The sequence below is a fragment of the Lissotriton helveticus genome (assembly GCF_964261635.1).
Source record: "Lissotriton helveticus chromosome 1_1 unlocalized genomic scaffold, aLisHel1.1 SUPER_1_unloc_16, whole genome shotgun sequence".
NCBI lineage: Eukaryota > Metazoa > Chordata > Amphibia > Caudata > Salamandridae > Lissotriton > Lissotriton helveticus.
In genome coordinates, this window is record NW_027611655.1 from 1165844 (window position 1) to 1188919 (window position 23076).

Genomic DNA, 23076 nt, shown 5'->3' on the forward strand with positions numbered 1-23076 from the left:
AATGGCAAAAAAAAGGCTGTTCCTTATGGATTTTGTCCAAAACACTTGTATCCGGTATTAGACCTTCCCAGGAATGCCCCAGGCAAGACCCGCCAACCCACCCACAAAAAAACACCCGACACAACACCCCCAAACAGCGAAAAAGCTAAATCTCATACTTACAATGTCTCTCGGCCTTCGGTCCAAACGTGGCGCTGTGCAGCTAGGTCGTCATCATCAATCATCATAACTCCTGTTTTCCACCACGGATTTCCTGAAAAGCAAATGCAATCAAGATTAGACTGTCGCAGCAGTGCTTCGACAGAGACCCCGGCCGCAACCCACCCACGAACAGCAGGAAGCCCCCCAAAACGCTACATTGAGCAAGATGTCTGAAGAAATGGCAAAAAAAAGGCTGTTCCTTATGGATTTTGTCCAAAACACTTCTATCCGGTATTAGACCTTCCCAGGAATGCCCCAGGCAAGACCCGCCGGCGCCAACCCACCCGCAAAAAAACACCCGACAACACCCCCAAACAGCGAAAAAGCTAAATCTCATACTTACAATGCCTCTCGGCCTTCGGTCCAAACGCGGCGCTGTGCAGCTAGGTCGTCATCATCAATCATCATAACTCCTGTTTTCCACCACGGATTTCCTGAAAAGCAAATGCAATCAAGATTAGACTGTCGCAGCAGTGCTTCGACAGACACCAAAAATTACACACAAACCCCCGGAACCCCGCCAAAGAGCACCTCAAAGGCAAGCAAGTCAGCAAAAACGGCAAGAAATTTCCACCTCATATTTGGTCCAAAACACTTTTGTCCATTATTAGAGCTTCACAGCAATGGGCCCAAAACCGTCAACTCACCCGCAAAGAAGTACAACACCCCCACAAGTGCTGAGTCTTTCTTCATTGTGCGTAATCCAGCACTCTGCTTGGAGGGAAATCGCAGTCTGGAGGAGGAGGATAGAGGAGCATGTTCTTCAGAACTTGTGAACCTGAGGAATGTAGACTGCGGCACCTTCAAATCAATAAGCAAACAAGTGAAGACAGTTCTGATGATGGTCTTGTTTTTGGGATTAGGTGATTAAAGTTTGAATTAAATTAACTGTGCAAAACAAAGAAAGAGAGACACAAAGCACACAGGAATAAAAGTGAATAAGGACGAAAAAGAAAGTTCTTGATTGATTGTCTCATTTTCAGGGCTCGGTGTCAGGGAATAAGAACAAGATTTCGTCATCATACTCTGCGAATTCAGGCTGGATGAGGTCAGTGGCACCGAACAGAGAAAAAATCCCCTCATCTACGTTGCTGTCCTCCTCGTCTTCATGCGGCGTGCTTTCTCGTACTTTGTAATCTGGTGGTATGAGGTGCTGATTCATCTTGATCATTGTCAGCCGCTCCACATTTTTGGGCGAGAGGCGGCTCCGTTTGGGAGTTACAATGCCACCAGCAGCACTGAAAACACGTTCAGAAGACACACTTGCGAGTGGGCAAGACAAATAGTTTATAGCCAGGTTGAAGAGCTGTGGCCACAATTGTTTTTTGCCATGCCAATACTGCAATGGCTCATCATTAAGGAAGACCTCTGTTGAGTCATTCAGATAGTCCTGCACCATCGACTCAAGGTCATCAACTGTTCCTCCACTTTGCTTACTTTTTGCTGTGCCTGTGACATTTTTTCGAGAACCATACCCCATCAAACTTAGCCAATCCTCCTCCCCAGCCACTGTTAGTGTTGTCATTGTGTGTGGTGCAGATGATCCAGTTGCCGGTGTCTTTAACGGCTGAGAGGTCACTTGTGCCCCAGCCACAGGTGCAGAAGTGGATTCTTGTGACTGCGGATGGCCTGCTGATGCTGATGCTGATGTACTGGCTTCTCCTTCAATAACCTGCCGTTCTTTTTCAAACCTCTTGGCTGACCAGGCTAACCAATGTTTGTACTTTTGAACATCTGCATCAGCGAAAGGAAAGAATGCGTTGTCTGCCAGCGCCTTTTTGTAGCGTGGATCCAGAATAGTAGCACAAATGTAATGCTGATCTGAGTTGATGTTTTGAAGACGTTCATCACCACGTAGGCGATGTAATAATTTCTCAGACAAAATGAAATGTTTTTTTTTTTTTCATCTTTTTCAAACTCAGAAGAAACCGCCATCAGTTGGTGCTCCAGTATGCACAACAATGGGATAGCTTTTCCCAAATTACAGTCCTCCTGGCTGACTGCACGCGTGAAGAACTCAAAAGGACGAAGCATGTCTGTCAGGCTTTTAACTATGTCCCATTGCGCCTTACTCATCCGCAGGTCCTCCTTCTGAGATGTAGCCTCTGTCAAGAAATAGTGATCGAGTACCGTATACTGCTCATGCAGACGCTCAAGCATGTAGAAGGTTGAGTTCCAACGTGTTGCCACCTCCTGGATGAGTGCTTTCACTGGCATTCCACGTTGAAGTAGCAGTCTCCGCAGATGCTTCCGGGCCTTAAAAGAATGGCTGAAATGGTTGCACATTTTGCGGCAGGTGGCCATTACCTCGAACGCTGGACTCTCTTTATCACTCAAGAATTTTTGAACTACCAGGTTGATACAGTGGGCCAAACACGGCACTCTAACATGGTCACCAAGGAACATGGCCTTAACTACATTGGCGCCATTATTCGTGGAAACATAACCAATCTTGCGTTTTAGGGGGGATAGCATTGTCAAGACCTTTTTGTTAAACTCTTCCAAAAGGTTTTCTGCTGTGTGACTTTTCTCCAAGCCAAACATGGCTAGTGTTGCATGTTTCCGAGCAGCTTTGAAAACTTGGTCCGGGTCAACACCTGCGTTTAGCTTTGCTTTAACACCTGAAAAAGAGACCCAGTGTGCAGTGATGCACATGTAATCATCGCCTGGGCCACTGGTCCACATGTCTGTTGTCAGATGTATTGTGTGAACAGCACTCTTCTGCAAAGCTGCCCCAATCGCCTGCAGCACATCTTCATGTAGTGCTGGAACCGCAACTCTGGCAAAATAGAACCGGCTCGGAACCTTCCATTTAGGGCAGAGCGTTGCAACTAATTCAAGAAAACCTACCGCTTCTACAAAAGAAAAAGGTAGAAGGTCCACAGCTAGCATTTTAGCCAGCTTAGTGTTATACAGACGCGTCAGTGGGTGGTTGCGTTCATATGGCACGTCTGAAGTAAGCATTGTTCTAATGTTGCCCTGGACCAAGCATTTACGGGCTGATAATGACTTCGTTGACCCAATTTTGCTCGCTGGTGAACTTTTGTGCGTTGGTGTCTCACTCGCTCCAACACTCTTAGTGTGCCTCACATTGGGTGTGCTGCTGACAGGGGTACTGGGTGTAAGGGAAGTGTTTGACACGTCTTCTTCCTGCTCGTCATCATCAGATGAAACATCAACGTTTCCTTGAATTTGGCCTTTCTTGATCGCATCTAGGTGCGCAAACCATTTGACAGTGTGCTGTCTCCTAAGATGACCTCTCTGGCCTCCGGTACCATAGTTGGTACCTGGCTTACCACGACTAACTGCTTGCTTACAAATGGTACAAATGGCAAACTTTGGATTTTTTGGACAAACAGTAAAGAAGTCCCAAACTGGGGACTTGAAGTGTCTGTGGGACATGGAGGAGGCGGCGATACTGGTGGTGGTGGTCATGAAGCTAATGCCAGATGAAGTGGAGGATGTGGATTGCCCAACTTTTGTACGTTTTGCACTTTCACCGCCACTAATTAAGGTCGAGATTGACGGAGGTCTCTTCTTGCCAGAAAGAAATATGGAAGCGGGACGAGTTGGTGTACTACTTAACTCCAATGATTGTGGTGTTTCCACTGCCTCCTCATCGACAACATCATCATCACGCTCAGCAGCTCTTCGGGCTAGGGTCAAAATGTCTGTTTGCTGCATGCCCGCTGGGGCTGCAGTGACCTTTATGATGACTGGGTCGTCGTTGGCAGAGTCTTCATCAGCAGCAGTATCCGCCACTTCTTGTTGAGACTCATCACACTCCATAACTCTGAGACTTTGGACGAGCTTCCTTTTACGCTTAACTACCTTTGTTTGTTCCCAAGTTTGATCCGTATCATCAGAAGGAGGTGTGCTTGAAGAGGATGTAGACACCACCCTTGATCTCTTCCTTGCTAGGGGTGTGGAAGACAATGAAGGATCATCAGGAGGAGTGGCTTCCTCAAATGATACCTCGCCTTGATTGTCGATTTCCTGATGTGCCCCTACTTCGGGAGGAACAACTATTGTGGGCACTTGTTGTGACCCTCCATGCACCTCTGCTTGCGCATCTCCTTGCGCTGCCTCTCCTTCCACATGTACTTGGGCTTGTACTTGCACATGTGATTGTTGTTGCCGCTGTGGTTGTTCAACACTCGTCAGATGAGCTACAACAACCTGTGTTGATTGAGGGACATTGCTGCTGCTTTCTTGCGATGAGCCAACATCACTGGTCGATGGTGATTGAAGAAGTATACTGGCTGCCTCTGCAGCACTCAAGGGCTTGGACTTAAGTTGGCGTGGTGGTGGTGGTGGCACTGAGCCCAATGGAGCGGGGGTGCTGCTGCCAGCTTGGTCCCCAGCAGATCCCGCTGCAGCTGCTGCAGGCATACTTTTTTTTTTACTCACAAAAAAAGGGGCGGGCGGCACACCAGTGTCCTTGGTAACTTGCTTCTTCTGCTCCTTACTGGCACCTTTCTTGCTAGAGGAGCTACGGGTTACTTTTTTTGGGGCCATCTTCTTCAGAGCAGGTCAGCAGGCAGCAGTTGCACGAGTTGCAGAGGGTTCTGTGTCCAGACGTGACGTCGCGTGACGTTATGCTGCACACACAGCTGCAGGACTTCTTCCTGGCACTGGTGGTTCTATTGAGTCTTCTTGTGCACCTAAAAGCAATGGAAGACAGAGGAACATCAGTTCAGTTATACACCCCAAAAAATCGACAAAACACAGAAAAATGAGCACAATCCCATGCCATCCATGATGTTTACATTGAAGACACCCCACAGAAAGACTAGGGACATGCAAGTATGCAACACTCACTACCCCTGGGCATAAGGGATGAAAAGTAGGCAAAATAAGTGCAGGCCTCAGACACTGCCTCTCCTCAAAATGGCCCCCTTACACCCCAAGCACATGTTGCCTGTACCAGCCAGCACTCAAGATGGCCACCACCACCACCCACATGGCCAGTCCACATCAACAGTACACCCCCCAAAAACAGAAAAACAGCCAGAAATCACCACAATCCAATGCCATCCATGATGTTTACATCAAAGAGAGTGAGACCACACCACAGGCACACTCAGTCCATGCACCACCACCACCCCTGGGCAAGCAAAAGGCCACACCAGCAGCCCCCCCAAAACGACAAAAAACAATAAAATAAGCACAATCCCAGCCCATCCATGGCCTCAATTATGTTTAAATTCAAGAAGACACCCCACAGAAAGACTAGGCCCATGCAACACTCACCACCCCTGGGCAAAGGGCCACACCAGCAGGCCCAAAAAAACGACAAAAACCAATAAAATCTGCACAATCCCAGCCCATCCATGGCCTCAATGGTGTTTAAATTCAAGAAGACACCCCACAGAAAGACTAGGCCCATGCAACACTCACCACCCCTGGGCAAAGGGCCACACCAGCAGGCCCAAAAAAATGACAAAAAACAATTAAATCTGCACAATCCCAGCCCATCCATGGCCTCAATGGTGTTTAAATTCAAGAAGACACCCCTCAGAAACACTAGGCCCATGCAACACTCACTACCCCTGGGCATAAGGGATGAAAAGTAGGCAAAATAAGTGCAGGCCTCAGACACTGCCTCTCCTCAAAATGGCCCCCTTACACCCCAAGCACATGTTGCCTGTACCAGCCAGCACTCAAGATGGCCACCACCACCACCCACATGGCCAGACCACATCAACAGTACACCCCCAAAAAACAGAAAAACAGCCAGAAATCACCACAATCCAATGCCATCCATGATGTTTACATCAAAGAGAGTGAGACCACACCACAGGCACACTCAGTCCATGCACCCCACCCCTGGGCAAGCAAAAGGCCACACCAGCAGCCCCCCAAAAACGACAAAAAACAATAAAATAAGCACAATCCCAACCCATCCATGGCCTCAATTATGTTTAAATTCAAGAAGACACCCCACAGAAAGACTAGGCCCATGCAACACTCACCACCCCTGGGCAAAGGGCCACACCAGCAGGCCCAGAAAAACGACTAAAAACAATAAAATCTGCACAATCCCAGCCCATCCATGGCCTCAATGGTGTTTAAATTCAAGAAGACACCCCTCAGAAACACTAGGCCCATGCAACACTCACTACCCCTGGGCATAAGGGATGAAAAGTAGGCAAAATAAGTGCAGGCCTCAGACACTGCCTCTCCTCAAAATGGCCCCCTTACACCCCAAGCACATGTTGCCTGTACCAGCCAGCACTCAAGATGGCCACCACCACCACCCACATGGCCAGTCCACATCAACAGTACACCCCCAAAAAACAGAAAAACAGCCAGAAATCACCACAATCCAATGCCATCCATGATGTTTACATCAAAGAGAGTGAGACCACACCACAGGCACACTCAGTCCATGCACCACCACCACCCCTGGGCAAGCAAAAGGCCACACCAGCAGCCCCCCAAAAACGACAAAAAACAATAAAATAAGCACAATCCAGCCCATCCATGGCCTCAATTATGTTTAAATTCAAGAAGACACCCCACAGAAAGACTAGGCCCATGCAACACTCACCACCCCTGGGCAAAGGGCCACACCAGCAAGCCCAAAAAAACGACAAAAACCAATACAATCTGCACAATCCCAGCCCATCCATGGCCTCAATGGTGTTTAAATTCAAGAAGACACCCCACAGAAAGACTAGGCCCATGCAACACTCACCACCCCTGGGCAAAGGGCCACACCAGCAGGCCCAAAAAAACGACAAAAAACAATTAAATCTGCACAATCCCAGCCCATCCATGGCCTCAATGGTGTTTAAATTCAAGAAGACACCCCTCAGAAACACTAGGCCCATGCAACACTCACTACCCCTGGGCATAAGGGATGAAAAGTAGGCAAAATAAGTGCAGGCCTCAGACACTGCCTCTCCTCAAAATGGCCCCCTTACACCCCAAGCACATGTTGCCTGTACCAGCCAGCACTCAAGATGGCCACCACCACCACCCACATGGCCAGACCACATCAACAGTACACCCCCAAAAAACAGAAAAACAGCCAGAAATCACCACAATCCAATGCCATCCATGATGTTTACATCAAAGAGAGTGAGACAACACCACAGGCACACTCAGTCCATGCACCACCACCACCCCTGGGCAAGCAAAAGGCCACACCAGCAGCCCCCCAAAAACGACAAAAAACAATAAAATAAGCACAATCCCAGCCCATCCATGGCCTCAATTATGTTTAAATTCAAGAAGACACCCCACAGAAAGACTAGGCCCATGCAACACTCACCACCCCTGGGCAAAGGGCCACACCAGCAGGCCCAAAAAAACGACAAAAAACAATAAAATCTGCACAATCCCAGCCCATCCATGGCCTCAATGGTGTTTAAATTCAACAAAACAGTTGTATCATGCACCCATAACCAACCCTGGTCCTACTGGATACTGTGGCTACCCACAATATAATTTATTTAATTTTCTGAAAAAGTTCCAAAATTGTACTTGCACCAACTGTAATGCCCCAAACAAACTTACTTGTGAAAGTTGATTTCTAATCCAAAAGTGATCCAAAGACAGTCAAAAAGGCCTCAAATCCAAATATCCAGCAGCACCCACAAAAAGTAATCCTTCCAGCTCCAGATCCAAATGAAAGTGACCAGGAGATGGACAAAGCACTGGGAGGAGCCTGCTGGACAGGAACAGGAAGTTGGAGACTGTGGGGCACTTCCTTCCTCCCCCCCCCCAAAATGGACTCCTTGCAAAAAAAAAGGCCATGCAAATGTCAACCTGAGGAGTGATTCTGATAAAAATCATAATTTTCTGAAGGTTTATCCTGTTTGCTGGTGATTTTCTTGTGCGAAATTGCAAAATCTCTATTTCGCAAGTGCGAGATTGTTCCTTTCCGCCGCAACTACGTGTTCGCAATTGCGAACTCTCGCGAGGTGTGCTGTGCAAGGTGGCAAGCCGCGAGTACGTATTCGCGGGCGACAAACTCCCGCGGGAACACGCAGCAAGATCTAAAATGGCGCGTCATTCGCAAAGAAAAACAACTCGGCAAACGCTAAAATGACGGAAAGTGAACGCCGTGCACCACGCCGCGCGCCGCAACCAAGCAAAAAATCCGCCGCGAGCGGATTCACGGATTTTCGACAAATTCGCGAGAGTTCGCGGATTGCGAATTTGCCGAAAATCCGAAAAATCCGCGATCGGAGCGGATTTTACGCCCATGCTTACCTGCCACATCTTGCAGGGAGGAAATGCGCCCCTGTGCCTCCATCGCTCGCGAAGATAAGTTACGCAAGTATTGACGAAGGAATGAGACCCCTACCCCATAAATATTGTCTGTCAAGTATTTGTGTTTGTCTTTGATCACCTGGAGTACTGCTGCTGTGGAAACTGTCACTTCCTGTGGTAGTATGGGAGGCCCTGTGCTTCTCCCTCTACCGACCCGCCATGTGCCACTTGTTTGGTGTATTTATCTATCTGTCTCTGCCCCCCTGCAACCTTCCCCTTCACCATGTTGGCAATCCAATAGCCAGCATGAGTATTTGCTGTTTGGGCACTCACACGTCCTCAGCCTCTGCCCCAGGGCAATTAGTTGCCTCTGTTGCGGTGCAGGGCTTGATCAACGCCACTCCCCCCACCCCTCATCTCTGTGTCTGTCAGCAAGGACTTGGCCGTCGTTATCCAGCGTCATCGCCTGGTTGGTCCTCTTCCCTTTGAGACTCCCACAGTGGGTCAGAATTGGTGTGAGGGGAAGGCTGCTTCGCGTATATAGGAAGCAAAAGACGAGAGAGGGGCCTATCCACCTCTCTTGGCAGGTATTCTTAGCCCATCTCCTCTCTCAGGGGAGCCAGCAGCAGAAAGGGAGAGAGCTGAGTTCGACCCCCCTGACCCCAGCTGCCACAGCAGGAGTCCCCGTGGGATGACCACTCCTCCTCAATGTCTGTTCAATGGCCGGTGACTGTGTTTTCAGCCTCTTCTTCACTCATTGTGGGTCCAGCAGCAGGACACATTGATTGGTGGCAGGTAGTCAGCCACTGGCAAGGGCTGATCCCTCTCCAGAGGGGCAATATGCTGAAGGATATTTGTGGCTGGCACAAAGCCGTTTAGATTGCAGCCACCAGGAAAATATCTTTAATTAGTGTAGTGTATAGACCACTGACAAGTTTCCTATATCTGCCCATTTTGTCTTAGTAGGAGTTAGTAGTAGAGTCAGAGATGATATTTGATTGACTGGAGGTCTTCAGGGCGCAGTTCAACTGCTGGTAATGCTGGAATTTGGAGAGGTCGAATTCCTCCCAGAGAGATTCAAAGGTTTTGAGGGCCTCCTCAGGAAGGACCTAGCTGCTATATCTGGATCACCTGGTGTGAGACGATCTATTCCTCCTCAGTGGAGTCATCGTCCACTAGCAGGAGTAATCAGCTGTATCATCTATATGGGGACAATCTTGAAGAATCAATTCCCATGCCTGTGTGGTCTGGACTCCTCAGCCCCTCCTGTGCTTCGGCTTTTAGTATTGTTCCCTTGCATGTGGCCCATTTGATTAGTTTATTTCCCCACTCTTGGGTGTGGGTCCCCTGAGGGGTTCCAAAAGAGGGTTGTCTAGCATCGTGCAAGAGCCAGGGCTATATCTGCAAATCCTGAGGAAATCATATTGGCTTTAGGTTTAAGAAATACGCCCAGGAGGCAGGCCTCTGGGTAATTGGATTTGACTGTTATGCCATGAATGTAACTTGTCTCTGTTTCCCAACTTTTGGTACAGTTCATTTTGTACCTGGAAAACACTTTAAAGTCTTATATGGTGGACATGAGTGCTGGCAGCGAACGTTCTGGGGAGGCTAAAGTGAGGAGTATGGAGTATGTTGTCCGCTTACAGCATCATTTCCAGTTTGCCGCCTTTGGTTTCAGTTCCCCTAATGTCTTCTGAGCAGTATAGGGTGAATGTGAGGGGATCTGGGGCTATCAGGAAGAGTATGGGTTAAGGGGACGGCCTTGCCTCATGCCGCGTGAGCTGCTTTCTCTTCCTTTTGCTCTTCTCCACTTCTTTTCTTGTCTGTCATCTGTTTGTTCTAATCCAAGTGCTCGCTCACTTCACGTTGTGTGCACGCTCAGAATGTAGATTTCTTAAGTGTAAAGATTCAGAAAGTCTTGAGTATTATGCATTTCATCCCTTGCTTTATCAGCATCCAAGTTAAACACAGTTACAAAATGACTACACTTCCCAAAGCTCATGGAATACATGACTACGGAAAACTGAACCTGGTGCCCCATCATGGCACACTAGGTCTCGTTGTTAATCCTCCTGTGCATGCAGCAAGTCCTCTTCTCTGATAATGATCATTGAAAACAAGATGCGTAGGTTGTTCTGTTTTCAGTTTCCATGGGTTCAAAATGATGGTGTTTTAAAAAAAAACATCAACAAGAAAAACGAATTGAGGAATACAGGTTACAGGAAGCACGAATGACATAATATATGTGACATATGTAAACAGATCATGGTTGGGCAGCATTGCCATTTACATCAGTCTCAGAGCAAGATCTACTAAGGTAAATGTGGTGATCTGGCTGGACTGTGTCATCAGCCATGTCATATGCCCATGTCACCTGAGTCTAGAATGTACAATGCTTTACCTGCCTGAGACATTCTATGTATCTTCAGTTACTCAGGACCTGCTACAGCTGTAACCAATAAATACTTCACTTGATATATCCAGCCTTTGGTGATCCTTTCATCATTACAGAAAAGTATGATCACAAGGCAAGGAGGACGGTGAGGACTACAAAACATGCCAATCCTAATAGCAGACAGTGCGTCAATAAAATAATAACTTATAAGGAAGTAGGTGTAAGGGGGATGCTGCAGGGAACACATATGGGTAGATCAACAGGGGAACAGAGATCAGATGAACAGGATGATATACATCATACTTAGGTACAATTGTACAGAAGTTGTGCATTCATGAGGTCCCGGACACAGTCCCTTCATTGTGGTCGAATATCGTTTTTGGCTTCTATGCTAAGATATACATATCACAGTTCCCTCCCATCCACTCTCCCCACTCCTCCAGTGAGTAGCATGTGTAGTGTGTTGGCCTCTGGTCCTGCACAGTGCTGGAGAGTATGCAGCCACCTCTTAGTGTCCAGCACAGAGCCTGCTTTCCAAGACATTTCTATTTGGCGCTTGAAAAGTGGGAAACGACCTTTACATCGCGGTCATTACACCGTGATGCCATTACAACGTGGTCGTTACAACGACCGCGTTGTTACCACACAATGCCATTACAAGGCAGGTCATTACAACGACTTGCAGTAGATGGCGCTCTAACAAAAGGAATAGTATAGTTTACTATTCCAACACCTTCCCTACTGTTACGTAGACTGGAGTTGGAGTAGTAAATTATACATTTCTAATGTTAGCGCGCCATCTACTGCAAGCCGATGTAATGACTTGCATAGTAATGGCATTGCGTGGCAACAAAACGGTTGTTGTAACGACCGTTTTGTAATGCCACGCGATGTAATGACTCGTTAACGAGTCATATTCTTGAAAAGTACTTATGCAAGGTCTGTAAACTGGTGTAAGTATTTGCCCCCTCTTTACTTTAGGGTGAAGGCCTAGCAGTCAGGATTCAGGAGTAGGTGACCATGTATGGTCTGCGAGTTCCGCTATAGTGGCTGTAACTTCAAGCCATGCCACCTGTAGTCATGGCTTGAGGTACTCCCACACCATATGTTAGAAGCTGGCATCAGCCAGTTAACAGTGTGGGCACACTGGTCTCGATACAGGAAACATGTGCTGGATACGGTGGGGGGGAGAACTGTGGTGTGTGTAGTTAAACCGTGTGAATTGGAATTGAGGGTTCAAGGAACCCTTCGCAACAAGTTGTAGCACCCGCATGCATGACTTGAGCGGTTGCGGGAGCACAGCATTCCATCTAACCAATGCAGTCCCAGTGTGCAACTGGTGAAAGGTTAGTGGTCGGCATTTAACACACCTTCCTGTTGCCCTGTTCTTCAAACAGTCATTGAAGATTGGCTGAAGTGAGGGGCTCAGTGCAGTGTTATTGAAAGCCATTGTCCTATTACCCAGCTCTTTATCTGAAAATACTTCTGGGCCTGCACCCGCTCTACCTCATAGAGGAGAAGCTGCTGAGGAATCAGCGCACATGCTCTTGGTTTCAGGCTCTTCGGTCTCAAGACGGCCATCCAAAGAGACATGCGCACTACAAACTAGTGCACAGGAAGCCCACCACTGCCACTCATCAGGCCTGCCCTTGCCTGAGTCTCGTTGGGTTTTCTCTGGTGCATTTAAGTGGAGTGATGCTCCATCCCGCCAATGGAAGATCTGCCCGTGAAAGACACAGGTAAGGCAGGCAATAATAAACAATAATAACCATTGCAATAACAGTATCATGTGAGCTAGAGCAAGAATGTGTTCATCAGAAGCACTTTTACGTATCTTTTGAAAGATGTAGGTGAAGAGTTAACTCGGATTTCCGATTGTAGAGAATTCCAGATTCTCGGGCAATTGCCAGAGTAGGCGCGATTGTAAGTTTTCTTCTTGAATTTCTGCATGTGGTGCTTCCTGAGGTTCTAGAGTCACCAGGCAGCTCCAGTTTTTGTGCAATGTACCTCGGGGTGTTGGAGTGTATGGCTTTGTGTGTCATGCAGGCAATTTAAAAATGTATATGTGCCTCGTAAGGGAGCCAGTTTAGTGATTTCAAATAAGGTGTGATGTGGTTATTGCATTCAGATCCAGTAATACGCCTTGCAGCTGAGTTAAGGGAGGCCCTAAGGGGGGGAACTTTGACCTAGGAAGGCCGCAAAGGGTTACATTTCCATAGTCCAGCCTGGAAAACACTAGGGCTTGAGCAACTGACTTGAAGTCATCAAATGCTGATGACGGGTCAAGGACGCTTAAAAGGCAGGATTAAATTTGATCAAGCATTGTGTAACACATCATCAGCTATGTGAGTCATGGCTGATTCAGTGCTGCGTCCCAGAAGGAATTCAGATTGGTATTGATTTAAGAGTTGAAATTGCTCTGTGTTTGCATAGCTGGGTATGGGCACATTTCTAGAGGAGCTTTGAAAGAGTTGGGATGCTAGAGATAGGGCGGAAGTTATGTAGATCAGTGTGGTCTGCTATGGGTTTTTTCAGAACGGCGGTTATCTGTCCAGACTTGAGGTAGTCTGTTATGCTGCCTTGAATTAATGAATCATTTACTATTTTGGTCCAGAGTGGGAGAAGAGAGGTTTTAATCTCAATTAAGAGATTTGAAGGAAGCGGATCGCTGAAGTGCTTTGAAGGTTTAAGTGTTGACAGGATTTTTAGTATGGTTGTTTCATCAAAGGATTTGAATGAACACCATGCAGCAATATTTTTGGGGGTGTGTGTAGGACGCTCAGGCCACACAGGTGAGAGGGGACTGACGTGTGAAAGCATCGGGGGGAGATCCAATGCAGTCTTTAAGTCACTTTCAATTTTGTTCGTCTTTCCCAGGAAGAAGGCGGCAAGTTCTTCGCAGTTAGGCTGCAGATAAGACCCAGAAAGTAGATTGGGTTTCCTGTTAGATTGCAATTTAACGAGTTCAAACAGTTTTTAGGTCGATTCCTGGCATTGTTTAGCAGTTTCCTAAGGAAGTTTACTTTTGAGCTATGCATGTGTTTGTTGTAAATGATTCTTAGAGATCTCAGGTGCTGGAGGTGTTCGAGCAAGGAAGAGAATCTCCATGACCCTTCACTCAATCTTAGATTGCATCTTTCAGCGTTTAGACTACCACTGTACCAAGATGAGAGTAACATTGTGTGCTTGCTTCACACAGAGAAAGGTAATCCACGGCTAAGGGCACCAAATTTTCAGAGTGGAAAGAGGGGAGGGACCGGGGTACTCAATGCTCACGTGGGGGGAAGCTGAGGGGAGATGAGGAGAAGGGGGTATGGTCAGATGAAGGAAGGAAGGAAGGAAGGAAGGAAGGGATGGGGCAAATCATGGGGTGGCTGGAGGAAAGTTGGATGACTCCGTTCTACAAAGACAGTCCATTAAACAGCAGCTTAATGACAGAAGATGTCAAGAGAGAAAGTACTCTTTCTGTTTTAGGCTTCCCAGCGTTATATGCATGTGATTACTAGGTGGAAAACAAAAAATCTTCAGGAGAGGGCTCATCTGCGAATATAAAAAGGGGAAGTTGAAATACATTAGGTCAAACTAGATTATGCAATTAGGAAGACAGAATCCAGATTAGAGGGATAGGGGGGATAGAATGAACAGTGGCCTAGGATGCACTTGGAAGTTCGATAGACCGAGCCAGTCTGGAAATCTAAGCAGAATTAGTAAACAACATCATTCTAAGATGGCCGCCACCGTGGAAATACTTTGAAGCTATAGAACATGATAGTCCTTCTTTCATGTACATAAGAAGGACATGCTAAGTCCTATGTCGATATCTATATTCCTAGAGTCTTGGAGGCGCCGCCATTTTAGATTGGGCAGGGACTTTATATGGGGAGAGGATTGATACATGATGCAGGGCCTACAAGGCCCAGATATAGAGCCCCTTTATGCCACAAGGGCCCCAAACACAATCAGCGCACAAAAGGCCCCCATTAACCAGGCCTTGAGACAACAACCGGGGGAATCCTCCTGAAAAAAGAGTTAGGAGTTAGTAGTGAATGGAGCCAGGCACCTCCGTGAACAATAAGATTTGATGTATGGCACAACTTCCTGTTGCCCACCTTGCTGTCTTGAGTGTTCCTGATCCATCTTTTACTCCAAGAGCTGTTCTTGTTTTAACAAAACTTTGACCATATGCATCTACCTAAAGCTGTAGCTAGTATATGTGTGCTATGCGAGTGCCCTTTTTTGCAAAGTTACTCTATGAACACCTTTGCTGAAATAAATACGTTTGTGGCATGTTCAAAGAAACTTTTATGCAAATATCTCTGTATGGTTAAATGTGTCTTAAATATGTTTGATAAGTTTCAACAATAGCAATAAATGAGATGCTTTTACAATCAACTAAAAATTGTATACGCACATTCCGGTATTTTCCATATAAGTAATTTAAATCTCTTTACATCCAACAGAAAACAATCCTTGAATGCACAAAATGTTTAGGAATAATGAAGATAATACTGTAAATCTGCAAAAGCAAAGTCCGAAACATTGAGTTTCAGTATTAAGGAAAACATAAGAGCCCTCAGAGGCAGCCGAACCTGAACATAAACTGACAGATCTTGGAAGTACCGTCAAGGGCAATTCGGTGGTTCTACGAGTCTCAGCTGTGCAACTCTGTGCCTTAAGATGAAGAAATGACCTCTAGAAAATGAAGGCAACACTGATCAACCACTTCTTGTGTAAACATATCCAATACCAGCTCTGATCATGAGGTGGTTACTGCAGTACTCTGCTTCCTAAAGTGATATCAGACCACCAGTCAGAGCTAGAGGTGTATTTTAAACTCTTTCAGGCCATTCCACAGCAATCAGCTAAAAGCACAGTTAAATGAAAGTTAAAGGAAATGGGGGTTCTGCTATATAAAACACAGAGTATATTTACCAAGCCTAAAACTACATCAGAGAACACACACAGGGGAAAAGTCATACAAATGCAATGAATGTCTGAAGAGCTTCAGCAAACACACACGGTAAAAAACAGATGATTGCAGTGAATGTGGAAGTAGTTTTACAGAAGTCATGAGTCATCAGCGAACACACAATGGGGAAAAAACATTCAAGTGCAATGAATGTGGGAAGAGCTTTATATATTTATCAGACCTAAAACGGCATCAGAGAACACACACTGGAGAAAAACCATATCCTTGCAGTGAATGTCTGAAGAGCTTTAGTCTATTATTAGACCTAAAACGGCACCAGAGAACACACACCAGAGAAACACCATATCCTTGCAGTGAATGTCTGAAGCGCTTTAATCAATTATCACACCTAAAACAGCATCAGAGAACACACACTGGAGAAAAACCATATCCTTGCAGTGAATGTCTGAAGCGCTTTAATCGATTATCACACCTAAAACGTCATCAGAGAACACACACTGGAGTAAAACCATATCCTTGCAGTGAATGTCTGAAGAGCTTTAGTCAATTAACAAACTTAAAACAGCATCAGAGAACACACACAGAGGAAAAACCATATCATTGCAGTGAATGTGGAAGTAGTTTTAGTTCCTCTTCAGTATTAATGCATCATCACCAAACACACATAGGTGAAAAACCGTATCATTGCAGTGAATGTCAGAAGAGTTTTTATAACTTATGGCAGCTAAAGCAGCATCAGAAAACACACACTGGGGAAAAACCATACCATTGCAGTGAATGTGGAAGTAGTTTTAGTGACTCATCAACATTAAAGGTACATCATCGACAACACACTGGTGAAAAACCATATCATTGCAGTAAATGTGGAAGTAGTTTTAGTTCCTCCTCAGGATTAAAGTATCATCAACAAACACACACAGGGGAAAAACCATATAATTGCAGTGAATGTCTGAAGAGTTTTTATAAATTATCGCACCTAAAGCGGCATCAGAAAACACACACTGGGTAAAAACCATTCCAGTGCAAAGAATGAGGAAAGAGATTTTGTCGCTTATCAGACCTACATAGACATCAGCGAACACACACTGGAGAAAAACCATACCATTGCAGTGAATGTGGAAGTAGCTTTCGTGATACTTCAATATTAAGGATTCATCAGCCAAGGCACACAGGAGAAAAACCATATCATGGCCGTGAACGTGAAAAAAGCTCTTGTCAGTCTTCAAACCTAAAAAAAAATCAGCGAGCACTCCACCATCACCATCAATGAACGTGTCTATTCTCTGCTATTGTTTATTTCCCTACAGCTAGGAAAAACATGAAATATCACGAAACCCATTGGGAGACTAGCACAAAGTGGACTAAAAGTAAAGAAACATTGTTGGTTTTTATTCTGTGAGAGAGTTTTAACGAAAGAAATCCAAGAACACCGGACCATGCTACCTGTAAAAGCAACACCATGAACAATGCTTGGACTAACAAGTCTATTTTCAGCTAATTTTAAAACATATAAAGCCAACACACTCAAAACAATTTAACAAGCACAAAATGAGGTCTCCTGAGCTGGCTGTGGTTTTTGTCATTTTATGCATCATTAATTGTTCTGTGACAGTGGCCAGAGAACTGTGTAGAAAAGCAAAAGTGAAAGCAGGAGAATGTGAGCTGCAGCTCTCTGGGTTAACCCTCGCAGTGCATGACATTTACCTCTGAAGCTCTGATGTAGAACTAATGAGGACACAAATTCTTCAGCCATGAAAATAATGATTACGTTTTAACTGTGAAACTATGTGACAACAATTACATTGATGTTACTCTTTTGGTCTGTCCTTACGATGTAGCAACTGTTATACAATTATGTTAAAAATTAGACAGTGCATCTATATAGAAATAGGCAATGGATGAATGTGGAAGTATGCCTGTATATCTTCAGTAGGTACCATGGACTAACTATGTGCTGAATATTGATCATCTCCGTCGCAATTGCATTGCAAATGCTTTTTTAGGTCTCGCACCTGCGATACAGGGCGAAAGCCCTGTCGCAGCGCGAGACCTATAGCTGTCGGCTCTGCTTACAAGGAGCCAAAAGGGAGACAAGAGATGGGCATGCGCAGCCTCAGGAATCGGATCAGGTCGCGCGCGCGTTCACCATCTCCTGTCTCCCTTGAAAGCCTCCAACACACACAGTCACCCCCCCTGCTTTCGCACACGCATGCGCACACACACTCACGAGCGCACACACAGAGAGACACCCACACGAGCGCACATACACGCACGCACACATAGAGACACACACCACAACCCCCCACCCCACCCCCTGGTGCCGCAATGTGAGATAGGGGATGGGCACGTGCAGGAGAATCCCCCATGTGAGCGCGCACGTTCACCCAAATGCCGTGCACATCTCCTGTCCCACATTGGTAGCAAGTGGATAACACACAGACACACTTGCGCGCATGCACACACACACCCTCCCCCCCCTCCCCCCTTACCTCACGGGGCTCTTGTCTCTGCATCACCTGGCACACACGGGGCTTCCTTTGTTCATGGGAGCTCCGCAGGGCACTCCAGCTCCTCTGCCAGCACGACGCGGGGCTCTCCCCTTAGGCATGGGAGCCCCGCAGTGCTATCCACTGGTCTTCACCCGGGCCCCCTCCTGGGACCCAGGACTTCAGCTGCCGCACTTCGCTTTGGCACCGGGGCTCCCTTTTCATTACAAATAGCGCGCATGCGCGGGCAGCCCCCGCCCTCTCAGTCACAGCCCGGATACTGAGCTGCTTTCTGTTTAGCTGTCAGTGATCCGGTCCCCAAGGTACGTCGGGGCACTTGGGAGCGCGGTAAATGATATATTTCTCATTTACTCCGGCAATAAATAGCCCGGGCCTGTGTTTTCATCGCAGCCAGCCCTGGGGACTCCCCGGTAAACGAGCGCCAGGTAACTGCGCTGTAATTACAGGTTTGTGCGGATTACTTGGTAAGCGACAAAAACAAGTCTTGAAAAGTATTTGCATGAGACAGCGAATCCCTGCGGAAGGTGGAAAGAGTGCTGGTCGAGGATGTTTGTCAAGGTGAGGAATCAGGGCAGAAGGTCAGCTGCACAAGTGCTATTCACAAGCAGCAGACAGGCCCGCGTCGGCTGAGGGCTTCTGAGCAACCCTTTGGGCTGGGGGCGTATTCACAAATTAAGCAATGGGCGCTATACATGTGTTAATTATAAAAACATTTCTCCAGAACCTTGTTCCATTCTCTGACACTTTTGTGACTATGGCACGAGCGCACACTAGGAGCTACGCAACCCCCTGCCCACACCCAAACGACTCCAATCCTCATTGTAAACAGTGCTCCCAATGTCTCAAGGGGACCCCCCTCCCTCATCCCGGGCCCTCAGTCAGCCCAGTGGGTAACCCCTCAAATAACCATTACTGTCAGCTCAACCTCTCACACCCTCACCCCTCCATCGCCCCCAGGTCCTTCCACCCCTATATTGCCGTGCTCAGCAGTATGGACATGTAGCGCCCCCTCTCCCCTCCACCCCTGCGCGCTTTCCTCCATCACCCCCAGGTCCCCCGCTCACTCACCATCAGCTCAAGCTCTCACCCTTCTACTCATTGCCCCCCACCACCTCCAGGTCCTTCCACCCCGTTGCGCCTCGCTCAACACAGGGCCACGTAGCGCCCCCTCCACCCCAGCGCGCTCTCCTCCGTCACCCCCAGGTCTCTGCTCACCATCAGCTCAGGGTCTCACTTACTGATAATGTCTATGATGATACTATAAAAAAAGCGATCAAAGAATATTTTCACATAAACGAACCGGTGGTGGATGACCCAGTGCTTCTCTGGGAGGCTTTCAAAGCCACTATAAGGGGGGTCTGTATTACAACTACCATTGGCATACTAAAAGACATCCGACACCAGATAAAACGACGTGAAAAACGCATGAGAGAGCTTGAGACAGAGTTTGAAGCTACACAGGATACCGTCTTGCTAGCTGAGCTGCGACAGATACATTCAGAGCATCAGACATTCATCGAAGATGAAATTAAATATCTAGACCGAAAACACACCGCAAGAACATTTGGAGAGGGGGGTAGGCCAGCAGGATGCTAGCACATAAAATATGTGAAGGCAAGAGTCACTCGGCTGTGCTACGGATCCAATCGGATGATGGCAAAATACACACACAGGCTGAGGGCATATTGCATAGCTTTGTAGACACATATTCCTCACTATACAAATCGCAACTGACTGCACCAGGGGACGAAATTCTCCAATATCTAGATGATGTAGCAATAGGGTGGCTATCGGACGGACATAGGGAGTACTTAGCGATGCCAATCTCAGTGGAAGAAGTCACTGATGTAATTAAGACCCTTCCCAACGGTAAAGCGCCTGGTCCAGATGGCTACACCAATGAATTCTACAAGCAGTATGTAGATCTTCTTGCTCCACACATAGTGGGCATGTTTGGAGCAGCGTTCGACCAGAAAGAACTACTTCCCACGCTTCAAGAGGCTGTAATAATAGCTCTCCTCAAACCCTCCAAAGACCCGAAAAAATGCGACTCCTATAGACCGCTATCACTCATAAATACTGACTCCAAAATTCTAGCGAAACTACTAGCAGTTCGCCTAACGCCATTGATGATGAAATTAGTTTTACCGGACCAGGCAGAATTCATCCCCACACGGTCAACGTCACACAACACTCGATTACTATTTGCGTTATCACACTATTTACAACCCACTACAAAAGCGGCAGCGGTTTTACTCGACGCCGCCAAGGCTTTTGATTCCATAGAATGGAGATACCTGATTGCTGTACTGCAGAGGATGGGCTTTCCTAAACGGTTCATCCAATGGGTGACACTGATCTACACCAATCCATGTGCTAGGGTACGTGTCAATGGGTATATTTCTAACGCTTTTGCAATTGAGCGAGGCACCAGACAAGGGTGCCCACTATCACCCTTGCTGTTCGCTCTAGCGCTCGAACCCTTAGCTTGCATAATCAGACAAAACTACAAGGCATCGGCCCTCCGTTTGAATGCAAGACCTCTTCACATATCTCTATATGCGGACGACATGCTCTTATATGTCCGCGACCCAGAGACACATTTAAACGAACTACTGAGAGAATATATCAAATTTGGGGGCCATTCGAGCCTAGCTATAAACTGGACTAAGTCTTCGATTATCCCACTCACGGACACGACGACCCCGTTTGCGACGGAATTTCCGTTAGAATGGCAAAGCGAACCCATCCGCTACTTAGGGGTGATGTATCACAGAGACCCGGTGGAGGTAATTAGATCAAACTATGGGGCAGCGATTTCCAAATTGGAGGATAAGGTACAAAGGTGAATCCAATTGCCATTGTCACTTGCAGATCTTATTGCGATTGTCAAAATGAACATACTGCCTAAACTGCTATATCTTTTTAACAATATCCCCATTACGCCCCCTGTGGTATATAAATAAATAATACCGGATCTATTTTTGTCTAGGCATAGCAATAACAGATAGCTCAATAAATAAGAGTCAAGATTCGAGGTAGTAGGAGTTTGCAGGTTTATTACAGCATAAAGGACAGGAACAGGACAACCTGCACAGGAATAGGATGGCAGGGCCCGGCAGCTGCCGGGGCTGGATCTGGGATGAGCGCGCTCTGGGGAAAGGACTGGCGTAACATTTAATAACAATACACAGGCATATATATAGTAAAACAGTTGCATTACAGTACATATGATAGGCGGAGCGGTGGGTGGAGCAAAGGGTGTGACGCGTAGCAGTCGCGAAAGATAAGGGTGAAAGTAGGTGTAACAGGGCGTATACATAGACATGTGATGCAAACGTAACAGAATATGTCATGAATGGGGCGGAAACATGGAGGGGGCTACCTAAGGAGCCGGGACCTCTAACCTGATGGTGCGCGCAAACTGGCAATGACGTGTTACTAGGAGAAGCTGGGGGCTATGAACTCTGTGCTAGGAGCAGAGACTGAAGTCTGGAGAGTCAGGGCGACATGTGCCTAAACAGTATCTAGTATCTGATGTTTAGAGAACATGTTGATATAAACTAGAAGTCAGGAGGGGAAAGGCTAACAGACTCTAAGACTGGTGCATGCATTATTCTACATGTAGTGCGTGATGAAGAATATTAAATGACCATTAATACAGTATTTCTCTAACATGGAGACGTAAAGGCTAGACTATGACGGAAACTATTGATGCGGTTCAGTAGCTTTAGGAATGCAGAGAAGGAGGACTGGACTGATAACTAGAATCATAACATACTCTTGGCAGACTCAGAGGCAGAGCCAGGCTGAACCGGGCACTGCGAGGCAGGAAGTAAGTGAAGGGTCAGGGATACAGGTGGGGGCTGTGTCGCTCCTCAGCGAGGGCTTCAGGAGACAGGAGCTGAATCTGGCGTCCGGGCCCTTTTGAGGCCTAGGAACGGGGACTTTACAATGAAATAACGTGCACACTGAGAAACGTGGCAACGTAGCTTTACATAGGCCTAATATTCGTATCATTCACGAGAACTGGAAACAGGCATACTAGAGGTGGACACAACTATAATTGCGTCATTAATCGGACATGGGGAATACATATGCATATTAATCATGCACACATAACATATGATGGAGGACGCGTAGGGACACAGAACATGGCAGAATTTACTTTTCCACATTCCCTCCTTGTCACTACGTTTCCATCAGGAAACATCAATATTCATGATACCATCTATCATTTCATGCAGTATCATTTGCTCGTCTCGAATTGTCTTGGAACGGGATTTAGAACGGGACTTGGGACTAGGAATACAAGAGGTAGCACAAATGCCGCAAATCGCAGGGCCACATTGTATACAGAGGCAGCAACTGAATATGATCGCTACTGCAATACCTAGAAAGGACAAGACTTTCCACCCCCAAGCGGAAATTATATTCCAGAACCAACCGGACCATGTCCAGGTGCCTGGGTCTTGGTGTAACAGATGGGCAATTTTATGGAGTCTGGTTATAGCTGAATAAACAGACGGCGCATTATTTGGAATGAAAATGCAGCAACTAGATCCGATGACTCTACATGCCCCGCCCCTATCGGCCAGTATGACGTCAAGGACGAGACGATTCTGGAGCACGACAAATCTCATAGCAGATTGCTCTTCGGTTAAATTACCTAGGGCAGAGGCAGTCTCATTTACTACAGCTTCAAGGGTTCTGGTTAACCTACGAATTAGCTTACTATTCTGGACAGGTCCTATAAAGAAGAAGAAACCTCTATTGAAATCTGTATACTGTTCTAGAGCAGTTTCAGTATAATCGACAAT